Genomic DNA, 25564 nt, shown 5'->3' on the forward strand with positions numbered 1-25564 from the left:
GGGGTGGTGGGTAGACTCTCTCTTGTTGGAGATGGTCATTGTCTGGTATTTGTGTGGTACAAATGTTACTTGTAACTTATCATCCCCAACCTGAATGTTGTCCAGGTCTTGCTGCACGTGGACACAGACTGCCTCATTATCTGACGAATTGCGAATGTAACTTGACACTGTGCAATCAGCAGCGAACATCCCCACTTCTGAAAGTCATTAACAAAGCAGTTGAAAATGTTGGGTCTAGGACACTGTCCTGAGTAACTGCTGCAGCGATGACCTGGGTCTGAGATGATTGGCCTCCAATAACCACAGCCATCTTCCTTGTGCTAGATATCACACCCTCCAGTGGAGAGTTTTCCTCCGATTACCATTGACTTCAGTTTTACTAGGGCTCCTTGCTGCCACACTCGGTCAAATGCTGCTTTGATGTCGAGGACAGTCACTCTCACCTCACCTCTGCAATATAGCTCGTGTCCATGTTTGGACCAAGACTGTAACGAGGTCAGGCGGAAACCAAACTCTGCCTCGGTGAGCAGGTTATTTGTGCGTAAGTGCCGCTTGATAGCATTGTCGATGACAGCTTCCATCACTTTGCTGATGATGGAGTGATGGCTGATGGGATGGTAACCGGCTGTTGGAATAGTCCAGATTTTTGTGCACTGGACATACCTGGCCAATTTACCACTTTGTCGAGTACATTCAGTGCGCTCTACCGTTCCTGATATCACGTGGAGTGAAGCGAATTGGCTGAAGACTGGCTTCTGTGATGGTGGAAGCTCAGGAGCAGGCCGAGATGCATCATCCACTTGGCACTTGTGACTGAAGATGGTTGCGAAGGCATTGTCTTTTGCACTCACGAGGTGGGCTCTGCCATCATTGAGGATGGGGATGTTCAAGGAGCCTCCTCCTCATGTTAGTTGTTAATTGTCCATCACCATGCACGACTGGATGTGGCAGGACTGCAGAGCTTTGATCTGATCCATTGGGTGTGGGATCGCTTAGCTCTGTGTATAGCATGCTGCTTCCGCTAGTTAGCATGCACATAGTCCTGTGTTGTAGCTTCACCAAGTTGGTATCTGATTTTCAGGTACACCTGGCATGCTCGTCAACACTCCTCATTGAACCAGGGTTGGTTTGCTGGGAATGGTAGAGGGAGGGATATATCAGCCCATGAGGTTACAGAGTGTGGTGGAATACAATTCCGTTGCTGCTGATGGCCCACAGCGCCTCATTGGTGCCCAGTTTTTAGCCGCTAGATCTGTTCTGATTCTATCCCATTTAGTACGGTGGTAGTGCCACACAACACCATGAAAGGTTGTCCTCAGTGTGAAGACGGGCCTTCATCTCCACAAGGAGTGTACGGTGGTCACTGCAACCAATACTGTCATGGACAGATGATCTGTGACATGTAGTTTGGTGAGGACGAGATCAAGTAGGTTTTTTCCTCGTGTTTGTTCTCTCACCACCTGGTATGAGTCCAGTCTGGCAGTTATCTCCTTGAGGACTTGGCCAGCTCGGTGAATAGTGGTACTACCGAGCCACACTTGGTGATGGACATTGAAGTCCCCCACCCAGAGGACATTCTGTGCCCGCAGCCACAGTGCGCCGGATGAGGGGGGAGTAAATGTTTAAGATGGTGGATGGGTGGCTGATTAAGCGGCCTGCTTTCCCCTGGATTCTGTCGAGCTTCGTGAGTATTGATGGAGCTGCAACTGTCCAGGCAAGTGGAGAATATTCCATCGCACTCCTGACTTGTGCCTTGTAGGGGGTGGAAAGGCTTTGGGGAGTCAGGAGGTGGTGAGTCACTTACGCAGACTACCCAGTGTCTGACTAGCTCTTGTAGCCACAATATTTATTTGGCTGACCTAGTTAAGTTCCTGGTCAATGGTGACCCCCAGGATGTTGATGGTTGGGAATTCAACAATGGTAATGCCATTGACTGTCATGGGGTGGTGGTTAGACTCTCTCTTGTTGGAGATGGTCATTGTCTGGCACTTGTGTGGCACAAATGTTACTTGCCACTTATCATCCCCAACCTGAATGTTGTCCAGGTCGTGCTGGACACAGACTGCCTCATTATCTGATGAATTGCGAATGTAACTTGACACTGTGCAATCAGTAGCGAACATCCCCACTTCTGAAAGTCATTAACAAAGCAGCTAAGATGTTGGGCCTAGGACACTGTCCTGAGTAACTGCTGCAGCGATGACCTGGGTCTGAGACGATTGGCCTCCAATAACCACAACCATCTTCCTTTGTGCTAGATATGACACCATCCAGTGGAGAGTTTTCCCCTGATCCCCATTGATTTCTGCTTTATTAGGGCTCCTTGGTGCCACACTCGGACAAATGCTGCCTTGATGTCGAGGACAGTCACTCTCACCTCACCTCTGGAATTCAGCTCTTTTGTCCATGTTTGGACCAAGGTTGTAATAAGGGCAGGAGCCAAGAGGTCCTGGCGGAAACCAAACTGGGCATCGGTGAGGTTATTTGTGAGTTAGTGCCGCTTGATCGCATTGTCGATGACAGCTTCCATCACTTTGCTGATGCTGGAGAGGTGGTTAATGGGGTGGTAACTGGCTGTTGGATTAGTCCAGCTTTATGTGGACTGGACATACCTGGGCAATTTACCACTTTTTCGGGTAGATGCCAGTACTGGAACAGCTTGGCTAGAGGTGCAGCTAGTTCTGGAACACAGGTCTTCAGTTCTGCAGCCGGGATGTTGTCGGTGCCCATAGCCTTTGCTGTATCCAGTGCGCTCTACCAATCTTGATATCACATGGAGTGAAGTTAATTGGCTGAAGGCTGGCTTCAGTGATGATGGGGACCTCAGGAGCCAGCCGAGATGCATCATCCACTTGGCACTTGTGACTGAAGATGGTTGCGAAAGCTTCAGCCTTGTCTTTTGCACTCACGTGCTGTGCTCTGCCATCATTGAGGAGGGGATGTTCAAGGAGCCTCCTCCTCCAATTAGTTGTTAATTGTCCATCACCATTCCCGACTGGATGTGGCAGGACTGCAGAGCTTTGATCTGATCGATTGGGTGAAGGATCGCTTAGCTCTGTCTATAGCATTCAGCTTCCACTGTTTAGCCTGCATATAGTCCTGTGTTGTAGCTTCACCAAGTTGGTTTCTGATTTTCAGATACACTTGGTGCAGCTCCGGGCATTCTCTTCAACACTAATTATTGAACCAGGGCTGGTTTGATGCTAATGGTAGATTGAGAGATATGCCGGGCCATGAGGTTACAGATTATGGTGGAATACAATTCTGTTGCTGCTGATGGGCCCACAGCGCCTCATGGTTGCCCAGTTTTGAGCTGCTAGATGTGTTCTTAATCTATCCCATTTAGCACGGTGATGGGGCACACAACACGATGAAGAGGTCTCCTCAGTGGCTGGGTAGTACCATGAATGACCAAGCTGGCTGAGTCCTGAAGGACATAGCAGCCAGACTGGCACACGGCAGGTGGTGAGAGAACAAACACGAGCCACTATCGAGCCACACTTGGTGATGGACATTGAAGTCCCCCATCCAGAGGACATTCTGTACCCGCTGCCACAGTGAGCCATATGAGGAGGGAGTAAATGTTTAAGATGGTGGATGGGGGGCTGATTAAGCGGCCTGCTTTCCCCTGGATTGTGCCGAGCTTCGTGAGTTTTGATGGAGCTGCAACTGCCCAGGCAAGTGGAGTATATTCCATCAAACTCCTGACTTGTGCCTTGTAGGGGGTGGAAAGGCTTTGGGGAGTCAGGAGGTGGTGAGTCACTTGTCACAGAATACCCAGCGTCTCACTAGCTCTTGCAGCCACAATATTTATTTGGCTGTTCGAGTTAAGTGTCTGGTCAATGGTGACCCCCAGGCTGTTGGTGGGGAATTCAACAATGGTAATGCCATTGAATGTCATGGGGAGGTGGTTAGACTCTCTCTTGTTGGAGATGGTCATTGTCTGGCACTTGTGTGGTTCAAATGTTACTTGCCACTTATCATCCCCAACCTGAATGTTGTCCAGGTCTTGCTGCATGTGGACACAGACTGCCTCATTATCTGATGAATTGCGAATGTAACTTGACACTGTGCAATCAGTAGCGAACATCCCCACTTCTGAAGGTCATTAACAAAGCAGCTACGATGTTGGGCCTAGAACACTGTCCTGAGTAACTGCTGCAGCAATGACCTGGGTCTGAGATGATTGGCCTCCAATAACCACAACCATCTTCCTTTGTGCTAGATATGACACCATCCAGTGGAGAGTTTTCCCCTGATCCCCATTGATTTCTGTTTTATTAGGGCTCCTTGGTGGCACACTCGGACAAATGCTGCCTTGATGTCGAGGACAGTCACTCTCACCTCACCTCTGGAATTCAGCTCTTTTGTCCATCTTTGCACCAAGGTTGTAATGAGGTCAGGAGCCAAGTGGTCCTGGCGGAAACCAAACTGGGCATCGGTGAGGAGGTTATTTGTGAGTTAGTGCCGCTTGATCGCATTGTCGATAACAGCTTCCATCAGTTTGCTGATGATGGAGAGGTGGTTAATGGGGTGGTAACTGGCTGTTGGATTGGTCCAGCTTTATGTGGACTGGACATACCTGGGCAATTTGCCACTTTGTCGGGTAGATGCCAGTACTGGAACAGCTGGTCTAGAGGTGCAGCTATTTCTGGAGCAGAGGTCTTCAGCTCAGTATCCGGGATGTTGTCGGGTCCCAGAGCCTTTGCTGTATCCAGTGCGCTCTACCGTTCTTGATATCATGTCAGTGAAGCGAATTGGTTGAAGACTGGCTTCTGTGATGGCGGGACCTCAGGAGCTGTAATGCATCATCCACTTGGCACTCGTGGCTAAAGATGGTTGCGAAAGCTTCAGCCTTGTCTTTTGCACTCATGTACTGTGCTCCGCCATCGTTGAGGATGGGGATGTTCAAGGAGCCTCCTCCTCCCGTTAGTTGTTAATTGTCCACCACCATTTATGACAGGATGTGGCAGGACTGCAGAGCTTTGATCTGATCCATTGGGTGCGGATCGCTTAGCTCTGTCTATAAAATGCTGCTTTCGCTATTTAGCATGCATATAGTCCTGTGTTTTCAGATACACTTGGTGCAGCTCCTGGCATGCTCTTCAACACTCCTTATTGAACCAGGGCTGGTTTGATGTTAATGGTAGAATGAGGGATATGCCGGGCCATGAGGTTACAGATTATGGTGGAATAAAATTCTGTTGCTGCTGATGGGCCCAGCGCCTCATGGATGCCCAGTTTTGAGCTGCTAGATGTGTTCTTAATCTATCCCATTTAGCATGGTGGTAGGGCCACAGGACACGATGAAGCGGTGTCCTCAGTGACTCAACAGTACCATGATTGACCGAGCTGCCTGAGTCCTGAAGGACATAGCAGCCAGACTGGCTCACGGCAGGTAGTGAGAGAATAAACACGAGCCACTACCGAGCCACACTTGGTGATGGACATTGAAGTCCCCCGCCCAGAGGACATTCTGTGCCCTTGATGCCACAGTGAGCCGGATGAGGAGGGAGTAAATGTTTAAGATGGTGGATGAGGTGCTGATTAAGCGGCCTGCTTTCCCCTGGATTGTGCCGAGCTTCGTGAGTTTTGATGGAGCTGCAACTGCCCAGGCAAGTGGATTATATTCCATCACACTCCTGACTTGTGCCTTGTAGGGGGTGGAAAGGCTTTGGGGAGTCAGGAGGTGGTGAGTCACTTGTCACAGAATACCCAGCGTCTGACTAGCTCTTGTAGCCACAATATTTATTTCGCCGATCTAGTTAAGTGTCTGGTCAATGGTGACCCCCAGGCTGTTGGTGGGGAATTCAACAATGGTAATGCCATTGAATGTCATGGGGAGGTGGTTAGACTCTCTCTTGTTGGAGATGGTCATTGTCTGGGACTTGTGTGGTACAAATGTTACTTGCCACTTATGATCCCCAACCTGAATGTTGTCCAGGTCTTGCTGCATGTGGACACAGACTGCCTCATTATCTGACGAATTGCGAATGTAACTTGACACTGTGCAATCAGCAGCGAACATCCCCACTTCTGAAGGTCATTAATAAAGCAGTTGAAGATCTTGGGTCGAGGACACTGTCCTCAGTAACTGCTGCAGCAATGACCTGGGGCTGAGATGATTGGCCTCCAATAACCACAGCCATCTTCCTTGTGCTGGATATCACACCCTCCAGTGGAGAGTTTTCCTCCGATTACCATTGACTTCAGTTTTACTAGGGCTCCTTGCTGCCACACTCGGTCAAATGCTGCTTTGATGTCGAGGACAGCCACTCTCACCTCACCTCTGGAATATAGCTCGTGTCCATGTTTGGACCAAGACTGTAACGAGGTCAGGCGGAAACCAAACTCTGCATCGGTGAGCAGGTTATTTGTGCGTAAGTGTCGCTTGATAGCATTGTCGATGACAGCTTCCATCACTTTGCTGATGATGGAGTGATGACTGATGGGGTGGTAACCGGCTGTTGGAATAGTCCAGCTTTTTGTGCACTGGACATACCTGGCCAATTTACCACTTTGTCGAGTACATTCAGTGCGCTCTACCGTTCCTGATATCATGTGGAGTGAAGCGAATTGGCTGAAGACTGGCTTCTGTGATGGTGGAAGCTCAGGAGCAGGCCGAGATGCATCATCCACTTGGCACTTGTGACTGAAGATGGTTGCGAAGGCATTGTCTTTTGCACTCACGAGGTGGGCTCTGCCATCATTCAGGATGGGGATGTTGAAGGAGCCTCCTCCTCATGTTAGTTGTTAATTGTCCATCACCATGCATGACTGGATTTGGCAGGACTGCAGAGCTTTGATCTGATCCATTGGGTGTGGGATCGCTTAGCTCTGTGTATAGCATGCTGCTTCCGCTAGTTAGCATGCATATAGTCCTGTGTTGTAGCTTCACCAAGTTGGTATCTGATTTTCAGGTACACCTGGCATGCTCGTCAACACTCCTCATTGAACCAGGGTTGGTTTGATGGGAATGGTAGAGGGAGGGATATATCAGCCCATGAGGTTACAGAGTGTGGTGGAATACAATTCCGTTGCTGCTGATGGCCCACAGCGCCTCCTTGGTGCCCAGTTTTTAGCCGCTAGATCTGTTCTGATTCTATCCCATTTAGTACGGTGGTAGTGCCACACAACACCATGAAAGGTTGTCCTCAGTGTGAAGACGGGCCTTCATCTCCACAAGGAGTGTGCGGTGGTCACTGCAACCAATACTGTCATGGACAGATGATCTGTGACATGTAGTTTGGTGAGGACGAGATCAAGTAGGTTTTTTCCTCGTGTTTGTTCTCTCATCACCTGGTATGAGTCCAGTCTGGCAGTTATCTCCTTGAGGACATGAGCCAGCTCGGTGAGAAGTGGTACTACCGAGCCACACTTGGTGATGGACATTGAAGTCCCCCACCCAGAGGACATTCTGTGCCCGCAGCCACAGTGCGCCGGATGAGGAGGGAGTAAATGTTTAAGATGGTGGATGGGGAGCTGATTAAGCTGCCTGCTTTCCCCTGGATTGTGTCGAGCTTCGTGAGTGTTGTTGGAGCTGCAACCGTCCAGGCAAGTGGAGAATATTCCATCGCACTCCTGACTTGTCTTGTAGGGGGTGGAAAGGCTTTGGGGAATCAGGAGGAGGTGAGGCACTTGTGCAGAATACCCAGCCTCTCACTAGCACTTGTAGCCACAGTGTTTATTTGGCTGATCTAGTTAAGTTTTTGGTCAATGGTGATCCCCAGGATGTTGATGGTGGGGGATTCAATGATGGTAATGCCATTGAATGTCATGGGGAGGTGGTTAGACTCTCTCTTGTTGGAGATGCTCATTGTCTGGCACTTGTGTGGCACAAATGTTACTTGCCACTTATCATCCCCAACCTCAATGTTGTCCAGGTCATGCTGGACACAGACTGCCTCATTATCTGATGAATAGCAAATGTAACTTAACACTGTGTAATCAGCATCGATGGTCCCCAATTCTGAAGGTCATTAATAAAGCAGTTGAAGATGTTGGGCCTAGGACACTGGCCTGAGTAACCGCTGCAGCGATGACCTGGGGCTGAGATGATTGGACTCCAATAACCACAACCATATTCCTTTGTGCTAGATATCACACCATCCAGTGGAGAGTCTTCCCCTGATCCCCATTGATTTCTGTTTTATTAGGGCTCCTTGGTGCCACACTCGGTTAAATGCTGCCTTGATGTCGAGGACAGTCACTCTCACCTCACCTCTGGAATTCAGCTCTTTTGTCCATGTTTGGACCAAGGTTGTAATGAGGTCAGGAGCCAAGAGGTCCTGGCGGAAACCAAACTGGGCATCGGTGAGGAGGTTATTTGTGAGTTAGTGCCGCTTGATCGCATTGTCGATGACAGCTTCCATCACTTTGCTGATGATGGAGAGGTGGTTAATGGGGTGGTAACTGGCTGTTGGATTAGTCCAGCTTTATGTGGACTGGACATACCTGGGCAATTTACCACTTTGTCGGGTAGATGCCAGGACTGGAACAGCTTGGCTAGAGGTGCAGCTACTTCTGGAGCACAGGTCTTCAGCTCTGCAGCCGGGATGTTGTCGGGGCCCAGAGCCTTTGCTGTATCCAGTGTGCTCTCCCAATCTTGATATCACGTGGAGTGAAGTGAATTGGCGGAAGGCTGGCTTCAGTGATGGTGGGGACCTCAGGAGCCAGCCGAGATGCATCATCCACTTGGCACTTGTGACTGAAGATGGTTGCGAAGGCTTCAGCCTTGTCTTTTGCACTCACCTGCTGTGCTCTGCCATCATTGAGGATGGGGATGTTCAAGGAGCCTCCTCCTCCCATTAGTTGTTAATTGTCCATCACCATTCCCGACTGGGCGTGGCAGGACCGCAGAGCTTTGATCTGATCGATTGGGTGAAGGATCGCTTAGCTCTGTCTATAGCATGCAGCTTCCACTGTTTAGCTTGCATATAGTCCTGTGTTGTATCTTCACCAAGTTGGTTTGTGATTTTCAGATACACTTGGTGCAGCTCCGGGCATTCTCTTCAACACTAATTATTGAACCAGGGCTGGTTTGATGCGAATGGTAGAATGAGAGATATGCCGGGCCATGAGTTTACAGATTATGGTGGAATACAATTCTGTTGCTGCTGATGGGCCCACAGCGCCTCATGGTTGCCCAGTTTTGAGCTGCTAGATGTGTTCTTAATCTATCCCATTTAGCACAGTGGTAGGGCACACAACACGATGAAGAGGTCTCCTCAGTGGTTGGGTAGTACCATGAATGACCAAGCTGGCTGAGTCCTGAAGGACAGAGCAGCCAGACTGGCTCACGGCAGGTGGTGAGTGACAAACACGAGCCACTATCGAGCCACACTTGGTGATGGACATTGAAGTCCCCCATCCAGAGGACATTCTGTACCCGCTGCCACAGTGAGCCGGATGAGGAGGGAGTAAATGTTTAAGATGGTGGATGGGGTGCTGATTAAGCGGCCTGCTTTCCTCTGGATTGTGCCGAGCTTCGTGAGTTTTGATGGAGCTGCAACATCCTAGGCAAGTGGAGAATATTCCATCACACTCCTGACTTGTGCCTTGTAGGGGGTGGAAAAGCTTTGGGGAGTCAGGAGGTGGTGAGTCACTTGTCACAGAATACCCAGCGTCTGACTAGCTCTTGTAGCCACAATATTTATTTGGCTGATCTAGTTAAGTTTCTGGTCAATGGTGACTCCCAGGATGTTGATGGTGGGGAATTCAAAGATGGTAATGCCATTGAACATCATGGGGAGGGGGTTAGACTCTCTCTTGTTGGAGATGGTCCTTGTCTGGTACTTGTGTGGCACAAATGTTACTTGTAACTTATCATCCCCAACCTGAATGTTGCCCAGGTCGTGCTGGACACAGACTGCCTCATTATCTGATGAATTGCGAATGTAACTTGACACTGTGTAATCAGCAGCGAACATCCCCACTTCTGAAGGTCATTAACAAAGCAGTTGAAGATGTTGGGCCTAGGACACTGTCCTCAGTAACTGCTGCAGTGATGACCTGGGTCTGAGATGATTGGACTCCAATAACCACAACCATCTTCCTTTCTGCTAGATATGACACCATCCAGTGGAGAGTTTTCCCCTGATCCCCATTGATTTCTGTTTTATTAGGGCTCCTTGGTGCCACACTCGGTCAAATGCTGCCTTGATGTCGAGGACAGTCACTCTCACCTCACCTCTGGAATTCAGCTCTTTTGTCCATGTTTGGACCGAGGCTGTAATGAGGTCAGGAGCCAAGAGGTCCTGGCGGGAACCAAACTGGGCATCGGTGAGGAGGTTATTTGTGAGTTAGTGCTGCTTGATAGCATTGTCGATGACAGCTTCCATCACTTTGCTGATGCTGGAGAGGTGGTTAATGGGGTGGTAACTGGCTGTTGGATTAGTCCAGCTTTATGTGGACTGGACATACCTGGGCAATTTACCACTTTGTCGGGTAGATGCCAGGACTAGAACAGCTTGGCTAGAGGTGCAGCTAGTTCTGGAGCACAGGTCCTCAGCTCTGCAGCCGGGATGGTGTTGGAGCCCATAGCCTTTGCTGTATCCAGTGTGCTCTACCAATCTTGATATCACGTGGAGTGAAGTGAATTGGCGGAAGGCTGGCTTCAGTGATGATGGGGACCTCAGGAGCCAGCCGAGATGCATCATCCACTTGGCACTTGTGACTGAAGATGGTTGCGAAGGCTTCAGCCTTGTCTTTTGCACTCACATGCTGTGCTCCGCCGTCGTTGAGGATGGGGATGTTCAAGGAGGCTCCTCCTCCCGTTAGTTGTTAATTATCCATCACCATTTAGGACTGGATGTGGCAGGACTGCAGAGCGTTGATCTGATCCATTGGGTGTGGGATCGCTTAGCTCTGTGTATAGCATGCTGCTTCCGCTAGTTAGCATGCATATAGTCCTGTGTTGTAGCTTCACCAAGTTGGTATCTGATTTTCAGGCACACCTGGCATGCTCGTCAACACTCCTCATTGAACCAGGGTTGGTTTACTGGGAATGATAGAGGGAGGGATATATCAGCCCATGAGGATACAGAGTGTGGTGGAATACAATTCCGTTGCTGCTGATAGCCCACAGCGCCTCCTTGGTGCCCAGTTTTTAGCCGCTAGATCTGTTCTGATTCTATCCCATTTAGTACGGTGGTAGTGCCACACAACACCATGAAAGGTTGTCCTCAGTGTGAAGACGGGCCTTCATCTCCACAAGGAGTGTGCGGTGGTCACTGCAACCAATACTGTCATGGACAGATGATCTGCGACATGTAGTTTGGTGAGGACGAGATCAAGTAGGTTTTTCCCTCGTGTTTGTTCTCTCACCACCTGGTATGAGTCCAGTCTGGCAGTTATCTCCTTGAGGACTTGGCCAGCTTGGTGAGTAGTGGTACTACCGAGCCACACTTGGTGATGGGCATTGAAGTCCCCCACCCAGAGGACATTCTGTGCCCGCAGCCACAGTGCGCCGGATGAGGAGGGAGTAAATGATTAAGATGATGGATGGATGGCTGATTAAGCGGCCTGCTTTCCCCTGGATTCTGTCGAGCTTCATGAGTATTGATGGAGCTGCAACTGTCCAGGCAAGTGGAGAATATTCCATCGCACTCCTGACTTGTGCCTTGTAGGGAGTGAAAAGGCTTTGGGGAGTCAGGAGGTGGTGAGTCACTTACGCAGACTACCCAGTGTCTGACTAGCTCTTGTAGCCACAATATTTATTTGGCTGATCTAGTTAAGTTCCTGGTCAATGGTGACCCCCAGGATGTTGATGGTGGGGAATTCAACAATGGTAATGCCATTGATTGTCATGGGGTGGTGGGTAGACTCTCTCTTGTTGGAGATGGTCATTGTCTGGCACTTGTGTGGCACAAATGTTACTTGCCACTTATCATCCCCAACCTGAATGTTGTCCAGGTCGTGCTGGACACAGACTGCCTCATTATCTGATGAATTGCGAATGTAACTTGACACTGTGCAATCAGTAGCGAACATCCCCACTTCTGAAGGTCATTAACAAAGCAGCTAAGATGTTGGGCCTAGGAAACTGTCCTGAGTAACTGCTGCAGCGATGACCTGGGTCTGAGATGATTGGCCTCCAATAACCACAACCATCTTCCTTTGTGCTAGATATGACACCATCCAGTGGAGAGTTTTCCCCTGATCCCCATTGATTTCTGCTTTATTAGGGCTCCTTGGTGCCACACTCAGACAAATGCTGCCTTGATGTCGAGGACAGTCACTCTCACCACACCTCTGGAATTCAGCTCTTTTGTCCATGTTTGGACCAAGGTTGTAATGAGGTCAGGAGCCAAGAGGTCCTGGCGGAAACCAAACTGGGCATCGGTGAGGAGGTTATTTGTGAGTTAGTGCCGCTTGATCGCATTGTCGATGACAGCTTCCATCACTTTGCTGATGATGGAGAGGTGGTTAATGGGGTGGCAACTGGCTGTTGGATTAGTCCAGCTTTATGTGGACTGGACATAACTGGGCAATTTACCACTTTGTCGGGTAGAAGCCAGTACTGGAACAGCTGGGCTAGAGGTGCAGCTAGTTCTGGAGCACAGGTCTTCAGCTCTGCAGCCGGGATGGTGTTGGGGCCCATCGCCTTTGCTGTATCCAGTGCGCTCTACCAATCTTGATATCACGTGGAGTGAAGTGAATTGGCTGAAGGCTGGCTTCAGTGATGGTGGGGACCTCAGGAGCCAGCCGAGATGCATCATCCACTTGGCACTTGTGACTGAAGATGGTTGCGAAAGCTTCAGCCTTGTCTTTTGCACTCACGTGCTGTGCTCTGCCATCATTGAGGATGGGGATGTTCAAGGAGCCTCCTCCTCCCATTAGTTGTTAATTGTCCATCACCATTCCCGACTGGGTGTGGCAGGACTGCAGAGCTTTGATCTGATCGATTAGGTGTGGGATCGCTTAGCTCTGTCTATAGCATGCAGCTTCCACTGTTTAGCCTGCATATAGTCCTGTGTTGTAGCTTCACCAAGTTGGTTTCTGATATTCAGACACACTTGGTGCAGCTCCGGGCATTCTCTTCAACACTAATTATTGAACCAGGGCTGGTTTGATGCTAATGGTAGAATGGGAGATATGCCGGGCCATGAGGTTACAGATTATGGTGGAATACAAGTCTGTTGCTGTTGATGGGCCCACAGCGCCTCATGGATGCCCAGTTTTGAGCTGCTAGCTGTGTTCTTAATCTATCCCATTTAGCACGGTGGTAGGGCACACAACACGATGAAGAGGTCTCCTCAGTGGTTGGGTAGTACCATGAATGATCAAGCTGGCTGAGTCCTGAAGGACAAACAGCCAGACTGGCTCATGGCAGGTGGTGAGTGACAAACACGAGCCACTATCGAGCCACACTTGGTGATGGACATTGAAGTCCCCCATCCAGAGGACATTCTGTGCCCTGATGCCACAGTGGGCCGGATGAGGAGGGAGTAAATGTTTAAGATGGTGGATGGGGGGCTGATTATGCGGCCTGCTTTCCCCTGGATCGTGCCGAGCTTCGTGAGTTTTGATGGAGCTGCAACTGCCCAGGTAAGTGGAGTATATTCCATCGCACTCCTGACTTGTGTCTTGTAGGGGGTGGAAAGGCTTTGGGGAGTCAGGAGGTGGTGAGTCACTTGTCACAGAATACCCAGCGTCTGACTAGCTCTTGTAGCCACAATATTTATTTGGCCGATCTAATTAAGTGTCTGGTCAATGGTGACCCCCAGGCTGTTGGTGGGGAATTCAACAATGGTAATGCCATTGAATGTCATGGGGAGGTGGTTAGACTCTCTCTTGTTGGAGATGGTCATTGTCTGGCACTTGTGTGGTACAAATGTTACTTGCCACTTATCATCCCCAACCTGAATGTTGTCTAGGTCTTGCTGCATGTGGACACAGACTGCCTCATTATCTGACGAATTGCGAATGTAACTTGACACTGTGCAATCAGCTGCGAACATCCCCACTTCTGAAGGTCATTAATAAAGCAGTTGAAGATGTTGGGTCTAGGACAATGTCCTCAGTAACTGCTGCAGCAATGACCTGGATCTGAGATGATTGGCCTCCAACAACCACAGCCATCTTCCTTGTGCTGGATATCACACCCTCCAGTGGAGAGTTTTCCTCCGATTACCATTGACTTCAGTTTTACTAGGGCTCCTTGCTGCCACACTCGGTCAAATGCTGCTTTGATGTCGAGGACAGTCACTCTCACCTCACCTCTGGAATATAGCTCGTGTCCATGTTTGGACCAAGACTGTAACGAGGTCAGGCGGAAACCAAACTCTGCATCGGTGAGCAGGTTATTTGTGCGTAAGTGCCGCTTGATAGCATTGTCGATGACAGCTTCCATCACTTTGCTGATGATGGAGTGATGACTGATGGGGTGGTAACCGGCTGTTGGAATAGTCCAGCTTTTTGTGTACTGGACATACATGGCCAATTTACCACTTTGTCGAGTACATTCAGTGCGCTCTACCGTTCTTGATATCACGTGGAGTGAAGCGAATTGGCTGAAGACTGGCTTCTGTGATGGTGGAAGCTCAGGAGGAGGCCGAGATGCATCATCCACTTGGCACTTGTGACTGAAGATGGTTGCGAAGGCATTGTCTTTTGCACTCACGAGGTGGGCTCTGCCATCATTGAGGATGGGGATGTTCAAGGAGCCTCCTCCTCATGTTAGTTGTTAATTGTCCATCACCATGCACGACTGGATGTGGCAGGACTGCAGAGCTTTGATCTGATCCATTGGGTGTGGGATCGCTTAGCTCTGTCTATAGCATGCTGCTTCCGCTAGTTAACATGCATATAGTCCCGTGTTGTAGCTTCACCAAGTTGGTATCTGATTTTCAGGTACACCTGGCTTGCTTTCCAACACTCCACATTGAACCAGGGTTGGTTCGATGGGAATGGTAGAGGGAGGGATATATCAGCCCATGAGGTTACAGAGTGTGGTGGAATACAATTCCGTTGCTGCTGATAGCCCACAGCGCCTCCTTGGTGCCCAGTTTTTAGCCGCTAGATCTGTTCTGATTCTATCCCATTTAGTACGGTGGTAGTGCCACACAACACCATGAAAGGTTGTCCTCAGTGTGAAGACGGGCCTTCATCTCCACAAGGAGTGTGCGGTGGTCACTGCAACCAATACTGTCATGGACAGACGATCTGCGACATGTAGTTTGGTGAGGACGAGATCAAGTAGGTTTTTTCCTCGTGTTTGTTCTCTCACCACCTGGTATGAGTCCAGTCTGGCAGTTATCTCCTTGAGGACTTGGCCAACTCGGTGAATAGTGGTACTACCGAGCCACACTTGGTGATGGACATTGAAGTCCCCCACCCAGAGGACATTCTGTGCCCGCAGCCACAGTGCGCCGGATGAGGAGCGAGTAAATGTTTAAGATGGTGGATGGGTGGCTGATTAAGCGGCCTGCTTTCCCCTGGATTCTGTCGAGCTTCGTGAGTATTGATGGAGCTGCAACTGTCCAGGCAAGTGGAGAATATTCCATCGCACTCCTGACTTGTCTTGTAGGGAGTGAAAAGGCTTTGGGGAATCAGGAGGAGGTGAGTCACTTGTGCAGAATACCCAGCCTGTCACTAGCACTTGTAGCCACAGTGTTTATTTGGCTGATCTAGTTAAGTTTTTGGTCAATGGTGACCCCCAGGATGTTGATGGTGGGGGATTCAATGATGGTAATGCCATTGAATGTCATGGGGTGGTGGTTAGACTCTCTCTTGTTGGAGATGGTCATTGTCTGGCACTTGTGTGGTACAAATGTTACTTGCCACTTATCATCCCCAACCTGATTGTTGTCCAGGTCTTGCTGCATGTGGACACAGACTGCCTTATTATCTGACGAATTGCAAATGTAACTTGACACTGTGCAATCAGCAGCGAACATCCCCACTTCTGAAGGTCATTAAGAAAGCAGTTGAAGATGATGGCTCTAGGACACTGTCCTGAGTAACCGCTGCAGCAATGACCTGGGGCTGAGATGATTGGCCTGCAATAACCACAACCATCTTCCTTGTGCTAGATATGACACCATCCAGTGGAGAGTTTTCCCCTGATCCCCATTGATTTCTGTTTTATTAGGGCTCCTTGGTGCCACACTCGGACAAATGCTGCCTTGATGTTGAGGACAGTCACTCTCACCTCACCTCTGGAATTCAGCTCTTTTGTCCATGTTTGGACCAAGGTTGTAATGAGGTCAGGAGCCAAGAGGTCCTGGCGGAAACCAAACTGGGAATCGGTGAGGAGGTTATTTGTGAGTTAGTGCCGCTTGATAGCATTGTCGATGACAGCTTCCATCACTTTGCTGATGCTGGAGAGGTGGTTAATGGGGTGGTAACTGGCTGTTGGATTAGTCCAGCTTTATGTGGACTGGACATACCTGGGCAATTTACCACTTTGTCGGGTACATTCAGTGCGCTCTACCATTCTTGATATCATGTGGAGTGAAGCGAATTGGCTGAAGACTGGCTTCTGTGATGGTGGAAGCTCAGGAGGAGGCCGAGATGCATCATCCACTTGGCACTTGTGACTGAAGATGGTTGCGAAGGCTTCAGCCTTGTCTTTTGCACTGACATGCTGTGCTCTGCCATTGTTGAGGATGAGGATTTTCAAGGAGCCTCCTCCCCCTGTTAGTTGTTAATTGTCCATCACCATGCACGACTGGATGTGGCAGGCCTGCAAAGGTTTGATCTGATCCATTGGGTGTGGGATCGCTTAGCTCTGTCTACAGCATGCTGCTTCTGCTGGTTAGCATGCATATAGTCCCGTGTTGTAGATTCACCAGGTTGGTATCTGATTTTCAGGTACACCTGGCATGCTCGTCAACACTCCTCATTGAACCAGGGTTGGTTTGCTGGGAATGGTAGAGGGAGGGATATATCAGCCCATGAGGTTACAGAGTGTGGTGGAATACAATTCCGTTGCTGCTGATAGCCCACAGCGCCTCCTTGGTGCCCAGTATTTAGCCGCTAGATCTGTTCTGATTCTATCCCATTTAGTACGGTGGTAGTGCCACACAACACCATGAAAGGTTGTCCTCAGTGTGAAGACGGGCCTTCATCTCCACAAGGAGTGTGCGGTGGTCACTGCAACCAATACTGTCATGGACAGACGATCTGCGACATGTAGTTTGGTGAGGACGAGATCAAGTAGGTTTTTTCCTCGTGCTTGTTCTCTCACCACCTGGTATGAGTCCAGTCTGGCCGCTATCTCCATGAGGACTTGGCCAACTCGGTGAATGGTGGTACTACCGAGCCACACTTGGTGATGGACATTGAAGTCCCCCACCCAGAGGACATTCTGTGCCCGCAGCCACAGTGCGCCGGATGAGGAGCGAGTAAATGTTTAAGATGGTGGATGGGGAGCTGATTAAGCGGCCTGCTTTCCCCTGGATTGTGTCGAGCTTCGTGAGTGTTGTTGGAGCTGCAACCGTCCAGGCAAGTGGAGAATATTCCATCGCACTCCTGACTTGTCTTGTAGGGGGTGGAAAGGCTTTGGAGAGTCAGGAGGAGGTGAGGCACTTGCGCAGTATACCCAGCCTCTCACTAGCACTTGTAGCCACAGTGTTTATTTGTCTGATCAATTAAGTTTCTGGTCAATGGTGACCCCCAGGATGTTGATGGTGGGGAATTCAACAATGGTAATGCCATTGAATGTCATGGGGAGGTGGTTAGACTCTCTCTTGTTGGAGATGGTCATTGTCTGGCACTTGTGTGGCACAAATGTTACTTGACACTTATCATCCCCAACCTGAATGTTGTCCAGGTCTTGCTGCATGTGGACACAGACTGCCTCATTATCTGACGAATTGCGAATGTAACTTGACACTGTGCAATCAGCAGCGAACATCCCCACTTCTGAAGGTCATTAACAAAGCAGTTGAAGATGTTGGGCCTAGGACACTGTCCTGAGTAACTGCTGCAGCGATGACCTGGGTCTGAGATGATTGGCCTCCAATAACCACAACCATCTTCCTTTGTGCTAGTTATGACACCATCCAGTGGAGAGTCTTCCCCTGATCCCCATTGATTTCTGCTTTATTAGGGCTCCTTGGTACCACCCTCGGTTAAATGCTGCCTTGATGTCGAGGACAGTCACTCCCACCTCGCCTCTGGAATTCAGCTCTTTTGTCCATGTTTGGACCAAGGCTGTAATGAGGTCTGGAGCCAAGTGGTCCTGGCGGAAACCAAACTGGGCATCGGTGAGGAGGTTATTTGTGAGTTAGTGCCGCTTGATAGCATTGTCGATGACAGCTTCCATCACTTTGCTGATGCTGGAGAGGTGGTTAATGGGGTGGTAACTGGCTGTTGGATTAGTCCAGCTTTATGTGGACTGGACATACCTGGGCAATTTAACACTTTGTCGGGTAGAGGCCAGTACTGGAACAGCTTGGCTAGAGGTGCAGCTAGTTCTGGAGCACAGGTCTTCAGTTCTGCAGCCGGGATGTTGTCAGGGCCCAGAGCCTTTGCTGTATCCAGTGCGCTCTACCAATCTTGATATCACGTGGAGTGAAGTGAATTGGCTGAAGGCTGGCTTCAGTGATGGTGGGGACCTCAGGAGCCAGCCGAGATGCATCATCCACTTGGCACTTGTGACTGAAGATGGTTGCGAAGGCTTCAGCCTTGTCTTTTGCACTCACGTGCTGTGCTCTGCCATCATTGAGGATGGGGATGTTCAAGGAGCCTCCTCCTCCCATTAGTTGTTAATTGTCCATCACCATTTACGACTGGATGTGGCAGGACTGCAGAGCTTTGATCTGATCGATTAGGGGTGGGATCGCTTAGCTCTGTCTATAGCATGCAGCTTCCACTGTTTAGCCTGCATATAGTCCTGTGTTGCAGCTTCACCAAGTTGGTTTCTGATTTTCAGATACACTTGGTGCAGCTCCGGGCATTCTCTTCAACACTAATTATTGAACCAGGGCTGGTTTGATGCTAATGGTAGAATGAGAGCTATGCCGGGCCATGAGGTTACAGATTATGGTGGAACACAATTCTATTGCTGCTGATGGGCCACAGCACCTCATGGATGCCCAGTTTTGAGCTGCTAGATGTGTTCTTAATCTATCCCATTTAGTACGGTGGTAGGGCACACAACACAATGAAGGGGTGTCCTCAGTGGCTGGCTAGTACCATGATTATCCAAGCTGGCTGAGTCCTGAAGGACATAGCAGCCAGGCTGGCCCACGGCAGGTGGTGAGAGAACAAACATGAGCCCACTACCGTGCCACACTTGGTGATGGACATTGAAGTCCCCCACCCAGAGGACACTCTGTGCCCTTGCTGACACAGTGCGTCAGATGAGGAGGGAGTAAATGTTTAAGATGGTGTATGGGGTCTGATTAAGCGGCCTGCTTTCCCCTGGATTGTGTCGCGCTTCGTGAAACTTGGAGCTGCAACCGTCCAGGCAAGTGGAGAATATTCCATCGCACTCCTGACTTGTGCCTTGTAGGGGGTGGAAAGGCTTTGGGGAGTCAGGAGGTGGTGAGTCACTTGCACAAAATACCCAGCCTCTCACTAGCACTTGTAGACACAGTAATTATTTGGCTGATCTAGTTAAGTTTCTGGTCAATGGTGACCCCTAGAATGTAGATGGTGGGGAATTCAATTATGATAATGCCATTGAATGTCATGGGGAGGTGATTAGACTCTCTCTTGTTGGAGATGGTCATTGTCTGGTACTTGTGTGGTACAAATGTTACTTGCCACTTATTATCCCCAACCTGAATGTTGTCCACGTCTTGCTGCATGTGGACACAGACTGTCTCATATCTGACGAATTGCAAATTTACTTGACACTGTACAATCAGCAGCGAACATCCCCACTTCTGAAGGTCATTAATAAAGCAGTTGAAGATGTTGGGCCTTGGACACTGTCCTGATTAATTATTGCAGCGATGACCTGGGGCTAAGATCATTGGCCTCCAATAACCACAGCCAGCTTTCTTGTGCTAGATATGACACCGTCCAGTGGAGAGTTTTCCCCCGATCCCCACTGACTTCAGTTTTAAGAGGGCTCCTTGGTGCCACACTTGGTCAAATGCTGCCTTGATGTCGAGGACAGTCACTCCCACCTCACCTCTGTATTTCAGCTCTTTTGTCCATGTTTGGACCAAGGCTGTAATGAGACTGAAGATGATTGCGAAGGCTTCAGCCTTGTCTTTTGCACTAACGTGCTGTGCTCCGCCATCGATTAGGATGGGGATGTTCAAGGAGCCTCCTCCTCCCATTAGTTGTTTAATTGTCCATCACCATTCATGACTGGATGTGGCAGGACTGCAGAGCTTTGATCTGATCCATTGGGTGTGGGATCACTTCGCTCTGTCTATAGCAATGTTGCTGCTGTTTAGCATGCATATAGTCCTGTGTTGTAGCTTCACCAAGTTGGTATCTGATTTTTACATACCCCTGGCATGCTTTTCAACACTCCTCATTGAACCAGGGTTGGTTTGATGGTAATGGTAGAGGGAGGGATATATCACTCCATGAGGTTATAGAGTGTGGTGGAATACAATTCCGTTGCTGCTGATGGCCCACTGCACCTCCTTGGTGCCCAGTTTTGAGCTGCTAGATATATTCTGATTCTATCCCATTTAGTACGGTGGTAGTGCCACACAACACGATGAAGGGGTGTGCTCAGTGTGAATACTGGACTTCATCCCCACAAGGACTGTGCAGTGGTCACTGCGACCAATACTGTCATGGACAGATGATCTGCGACAGGTAGATTGTTGAGGACGAGATCAAATCGGTTTTTTCCTCGTGTTTGCTCTTTCTCCACCTGCAGTGAGTCCAGTCTGGCAGCTATCTCCTTGAGGACTTAGTCAGCTCGGTGAATCGTGGTACTACTGAGCCACTCTCGGTGATGCCCTAGCAGTCACAGTGTGCTGGATGAGGAGGGAGTAAATGTTTATGATGATGGATTAAGCGGACTGCTTTCTGCTGGATTGTGTCGCGCTTCTTGAGTGTTGTTCGATCTGCAACCATCCAGGCAAGTGGAGAATATTCAATCACAATCCTGACTTGTGCCTTGTAGGTGCTCGAATGGTTTTGGGGAGTCAGGAGGTGAGTCACTTGCCGGAGAATACCCAGCCTCTGACCTGCTCTTATAGCCACAGTATTTACGTGGCCTGGCTAGTTACTTTGCTGATGATTGAGAGTAGACTGATGGGGCAGTAATTGGCTGGATTGGAATTTTCCTGCCTTTTGCAGAAAGGACATACCTGCCCAATTTTCCACTTTGTCAGGTAGATGCCAGTACAGGAACAGCTTGGCTAGCGGTACGGCTAGTTCTGGAGTGCAGGGCTTTAGCTCTACAGCTGTGATGTTGTTGGGGCCCACAGCCTTTGCTGTATCCAGTGTGCTCTGACATTTTTTGATATCAAGTGGAGTGAATTGAATTGGCTCAGGATTGGCATCTATGAGGGTGGGGAGCTCAGGAGGAGGCCGCGATGGATCCACTTGTCACTTGTACAGGGCCTTGGTGAGACCCGACCTGGAGTACTGGGCACAGTTTTGGTCTCCTTATCTAAGGAAGGATATACTTGCCTTGGAGGCGGTGCAACGAAGGTTCACTAGATTGATTCCTGGGATGAGAGGGCTGTCCTATGATGAGAGATTGTGTAGAATGGGCCGATACTCTCTGGGGTTTAGAAGAATGAGAGGTGATCTCATTGAAACATACAAGATTCTGAGGGGGATTGACAGGGTCGATGCTGAGAGGTTGTTTCCCCTGGCTGGAGAGTCTAGAACTAGGGGTCACAGTCTCAGGATAAGGGGTCGGCCATTTAAGACTGAGATGAGGAGGAATTTCTTCACTCAGAGGGTGGTGAATCTTTGGAATTCTCTGGCCCAGAGGGCTGTGGATGCTGAGTCTTTGAGTATATTCAAGGCTGAGATCGATAGATTTTTGGACTCTAGGGGAATCAAGGGATATGGAGATCGGGCGGGAAAGTGGAGCTGAGGTCGATAATCAACCATGATGTTATTGAATGGCGGAGCAGGCTCGAGGGGCCATATGGTCAACTCCTGCTCCTATTTCTTATTTCTTATTTTCTGCCTGAAGGTGGTTGCGAAAGATGAGGAGAGAGAAAACACAATACTAAAGCTAGAGCTGACTTTAATCATTTATAAAAATGGACCAAATATAACACTAACCATTTACATATTTTGTTCATGGACGAACAAAATGCCACCAATTAATTCTCCCTTGAGGCTAACGGAACAGACTGCTGCTGATTGGAGACAAAGAGCTCGAGACACTTTCAGAGTGAGACCTGTATGGGAGGGGAGGCGATGCCATGTGACCGAGGCAGCTCCTGGAGGGCACGGAGTTCAAAGGAACGGTGAACCCAAGGTCTCTCCCTCCTCCCGTCTTCCCCCCTCCCCCTCCCTCTCCCCATTTTAGATGCTGTCTTATTACAGATGTTAAAATATGAGGGCGTTCACTGTATTTCCCACTCCATGAAAAAACAACAACGTGGGATTTTAAACATCGTTCGGAGTTACATTTCATACTTCATGTACAGATTGCTGACTTTGAGAACTACTTCAGTGTAAAAACCTGTTTCATGTAACAATTAAAAAATTGTATTTACCTACTTGTTGGTCAATGTTTTCATTTCATACTTTCATCTCATCAACTCATGTAAATAGTCGATATTTATCAACACAGATTAATGTGAGGTATTACATTTTGGTAAGAAAAATAGGGAGGTCACATATTACTTGGAAATAACGAATCTAAATGGGGTAGAAGATCAAAGGGATCTGGGAGTACAAACACAAAAATCACTGAAAGTAGTGACACAGCTTAACAAGGCCATAAAAAACGCAAGCACTGGGGTTTATTTCTGGAGGGATTGAATTGAAAAGTAGTGAAGTTATGCTAAACGTGTATCGAACCTTGGTTGGACCACACTTGGAGTACTGCGTACAATTCTGGACACCATATCATAAAAAGGAATTCGAGGCACTGGAGAGGGTGCAAAAAAGATGAGTCAAACATTAGAGCTGAAGGACAGGCGAGGGTGTGTGGCCCAAATAAGGGTTCTTTACACAAATGCACAGAGTATAAGGAATAAATTGAATGAACTGCAGGCATGAATTCAAATTGGAGGGTATGACATTGTAGCCATTACTGAGACATGGCTGCAAGACGGTCAGGACTGGGAACTAAATATACCAGGTTATAAGGTCTACAGGGAAGATAGGGAAAATGGCAGAGGGGGAGGAGTAGCCTTAGTGATTAAGGATGAAATCACCAATGATAAGAGAGGATTTAAACAGAGGTAAGCAGGCAATGGAGACTTTAAGGGATGAATTAAGAAATAAAGGATCTAAGACTGTATTGGGAGTTGTGTATAGGCCTCCTATAGCAGCTCTGAAGTGCTACATTGTATAAATGAAGAGATTAGACAAGCGTGTAGTAAAGACAGAGTGTTTTTAATGGGGGATTTTAACTTTCACATAGATTGGGAAAAGCAGACTAGCACCTGTCAGAAAGGTAGTGAATTTCTTGAGTGTGTCCGGGATAGTTTTCTACAACAATGGCCCAGAAATTCGGGTCGGGGGCTTCCCGCGGGTGCAAGCCCCCGACCTGCACTTACCTAGCGCGCCGGCCGTTGAGCTGTTGGGCCCCGTGGAATTCCGATCCGGGGCCTGGTCCAGCTGCCGGCGCGCAGTGCTTGCGTATCCCAGGGGCGCAGTTAGTTCGATGCGTCCCCTGGGATTACATGGGCCATGCGGAGCCAATCGGAGCAGGGAATGCTCCATTCATAAGTCTGACAGGAAGAGCTGTCAAGACTTATAAATACTACGGCGGCAAAACAGCACTAAGACCTAGAAATTCACTTGCTTGCACCACCAGTTTGCGCCCAAAGAGGCCACTCAGAGGCTTTAGCGCCTCTGGCCGCAACCGCCGCGATATTTAGCGGGGCGCTAATGGCGGTGTTAGCCTGTAGCGCTGCGCCGCCACCGATGACGTCATCGGTGTGCGCAGCGCCCCGCTACCGCCCCGAGTGCTATATTAGGTAGCGCCCGCCTCTTCCGCGCCGGCCGCAAATAGCGACCGGTACACAGGGGCCTACCTGTGGCGGTAGTGGGGCGAGTTAAGGTGGAGGTGCGGCCGGCCGCTTTTTCGGCGGCTGCCTGCCCGCACCTCCATCCCCGGCCTCCTACACCACCCCCCCCCCCCGCGCCATTGCCAGCTGTTTCCCGAGAGCCCGGCACTTCTCCTTGGTGCCAGGCTCTTTTGCCGGCACTCGCGATCGGGGCTCGCGCTGTTGCAGGCCCCTCCCCCTTAACAGTGGGAGGAAGGCCTGCAGTACCGCAGCGTGCCGTGCCGCAGCATGTGGCGCTGCGGCACGTAGCGCTGCGATATTCAGTTTCAGCGCCCTAAGAGGGACGCGAAGCGCCTCGAGCCTCGCCCCGTCTCCCTCTAGGGGCACTTCAACTGAATTTGCGGCGATCGCTAATGCGGCGATCGCGGCGCAAATTCCAGCGCCCAGGCGAACTTTGCGCCGCTTGGGCGCCTCAGGCCAATTTCTAGGCCAAAGGATCTAAGACTGTATTGGGAGTTGTGTATAGGCCTCCTATAGCAGCTCTGAAGTGCTACATTGTATAAATGAAGAGATTAGACAAGCATGTAGTAAAGGCAGAGTGTTTTTAATGGGGGATTTTAACTTTCATGTAGATTGGGAAAAGCAGACTAGCACCTGTCAGAAAGGTAGTGAATTTCTTGTGTGTCCGGGATAGTTTTCTACAACAATATGTCCTAGAGGCAACAAGGGGGCATGTCATATTAGATTTAGTGATGAGTAATGAGCCAGATTTAGTTAACAGTCTAACTGTGCATGAACATTTATCCAATAGCGATCATAACATGATCGAGTTCAACGTAGTGTTTGAAGGGGAAAAACGCAAAACAGCTACTAAGATTCTAGATTTAGGTAAGGCTGACCAACGGGATGTCCACAGTAAACTGGGCAAATCTGTTCATGGGTAAAACGACAGAAGATCAGTGGGAGATGTTTAAAAAAGAATTTAATGTGATACAGAACCAGTTTATACCCCTGAGGGGCAAGACCTCTACTTGTCAATAAAACCCAGCCATGAACCACTAAAGAGGTAAAGGCCAGCATAAAACTATAAAGGAAAGGGTATACAAAAATACAAAAAATAGCACAGATCCTGGCGAATGGGAAAGATACAAAGAACAGCAAAGGGTCACACAACAGTTAGTAAGAGTTACAAAAAGGGAGTATGAAAAGAAACTTGCAAGGGATATCAAAATCAATGTGAAATTTTTTACAGTTACATTAGGAAAAAGAGGGTGGTCAGGAGCAATGTTGGCCCCTTAACAATAAAGTGGTGATATTGTCAATGACAATGGGGAAATGGCGGACATGTTGAATAATTACTTTGTGTCAGTATTTACAGTAGAGGAAGAGGACACCAGGCCGGAAATCCTAAAGAAACTAATATTGAATCGGGGAAAGGGACTCAATAAAACTAACGTAAGTAAAATAACAGTAATGAAGAAAATAATGGCACA

The sequence above is a fragment of the Somniosus microcephalus genome, chromosome 9 (assembly GCF_052327205.1).
Source record: "Somniosus microcephalus isolate GS21.2 chromosome 9, FLI_Smic_1.0, whole genome shotgun sequence".
NCBI lineage: Eukaryota > Metazoa > Chordata > Chondrichthyes > Squaliformes > Somniosidae > Somniosus > Somniosus microcephalus.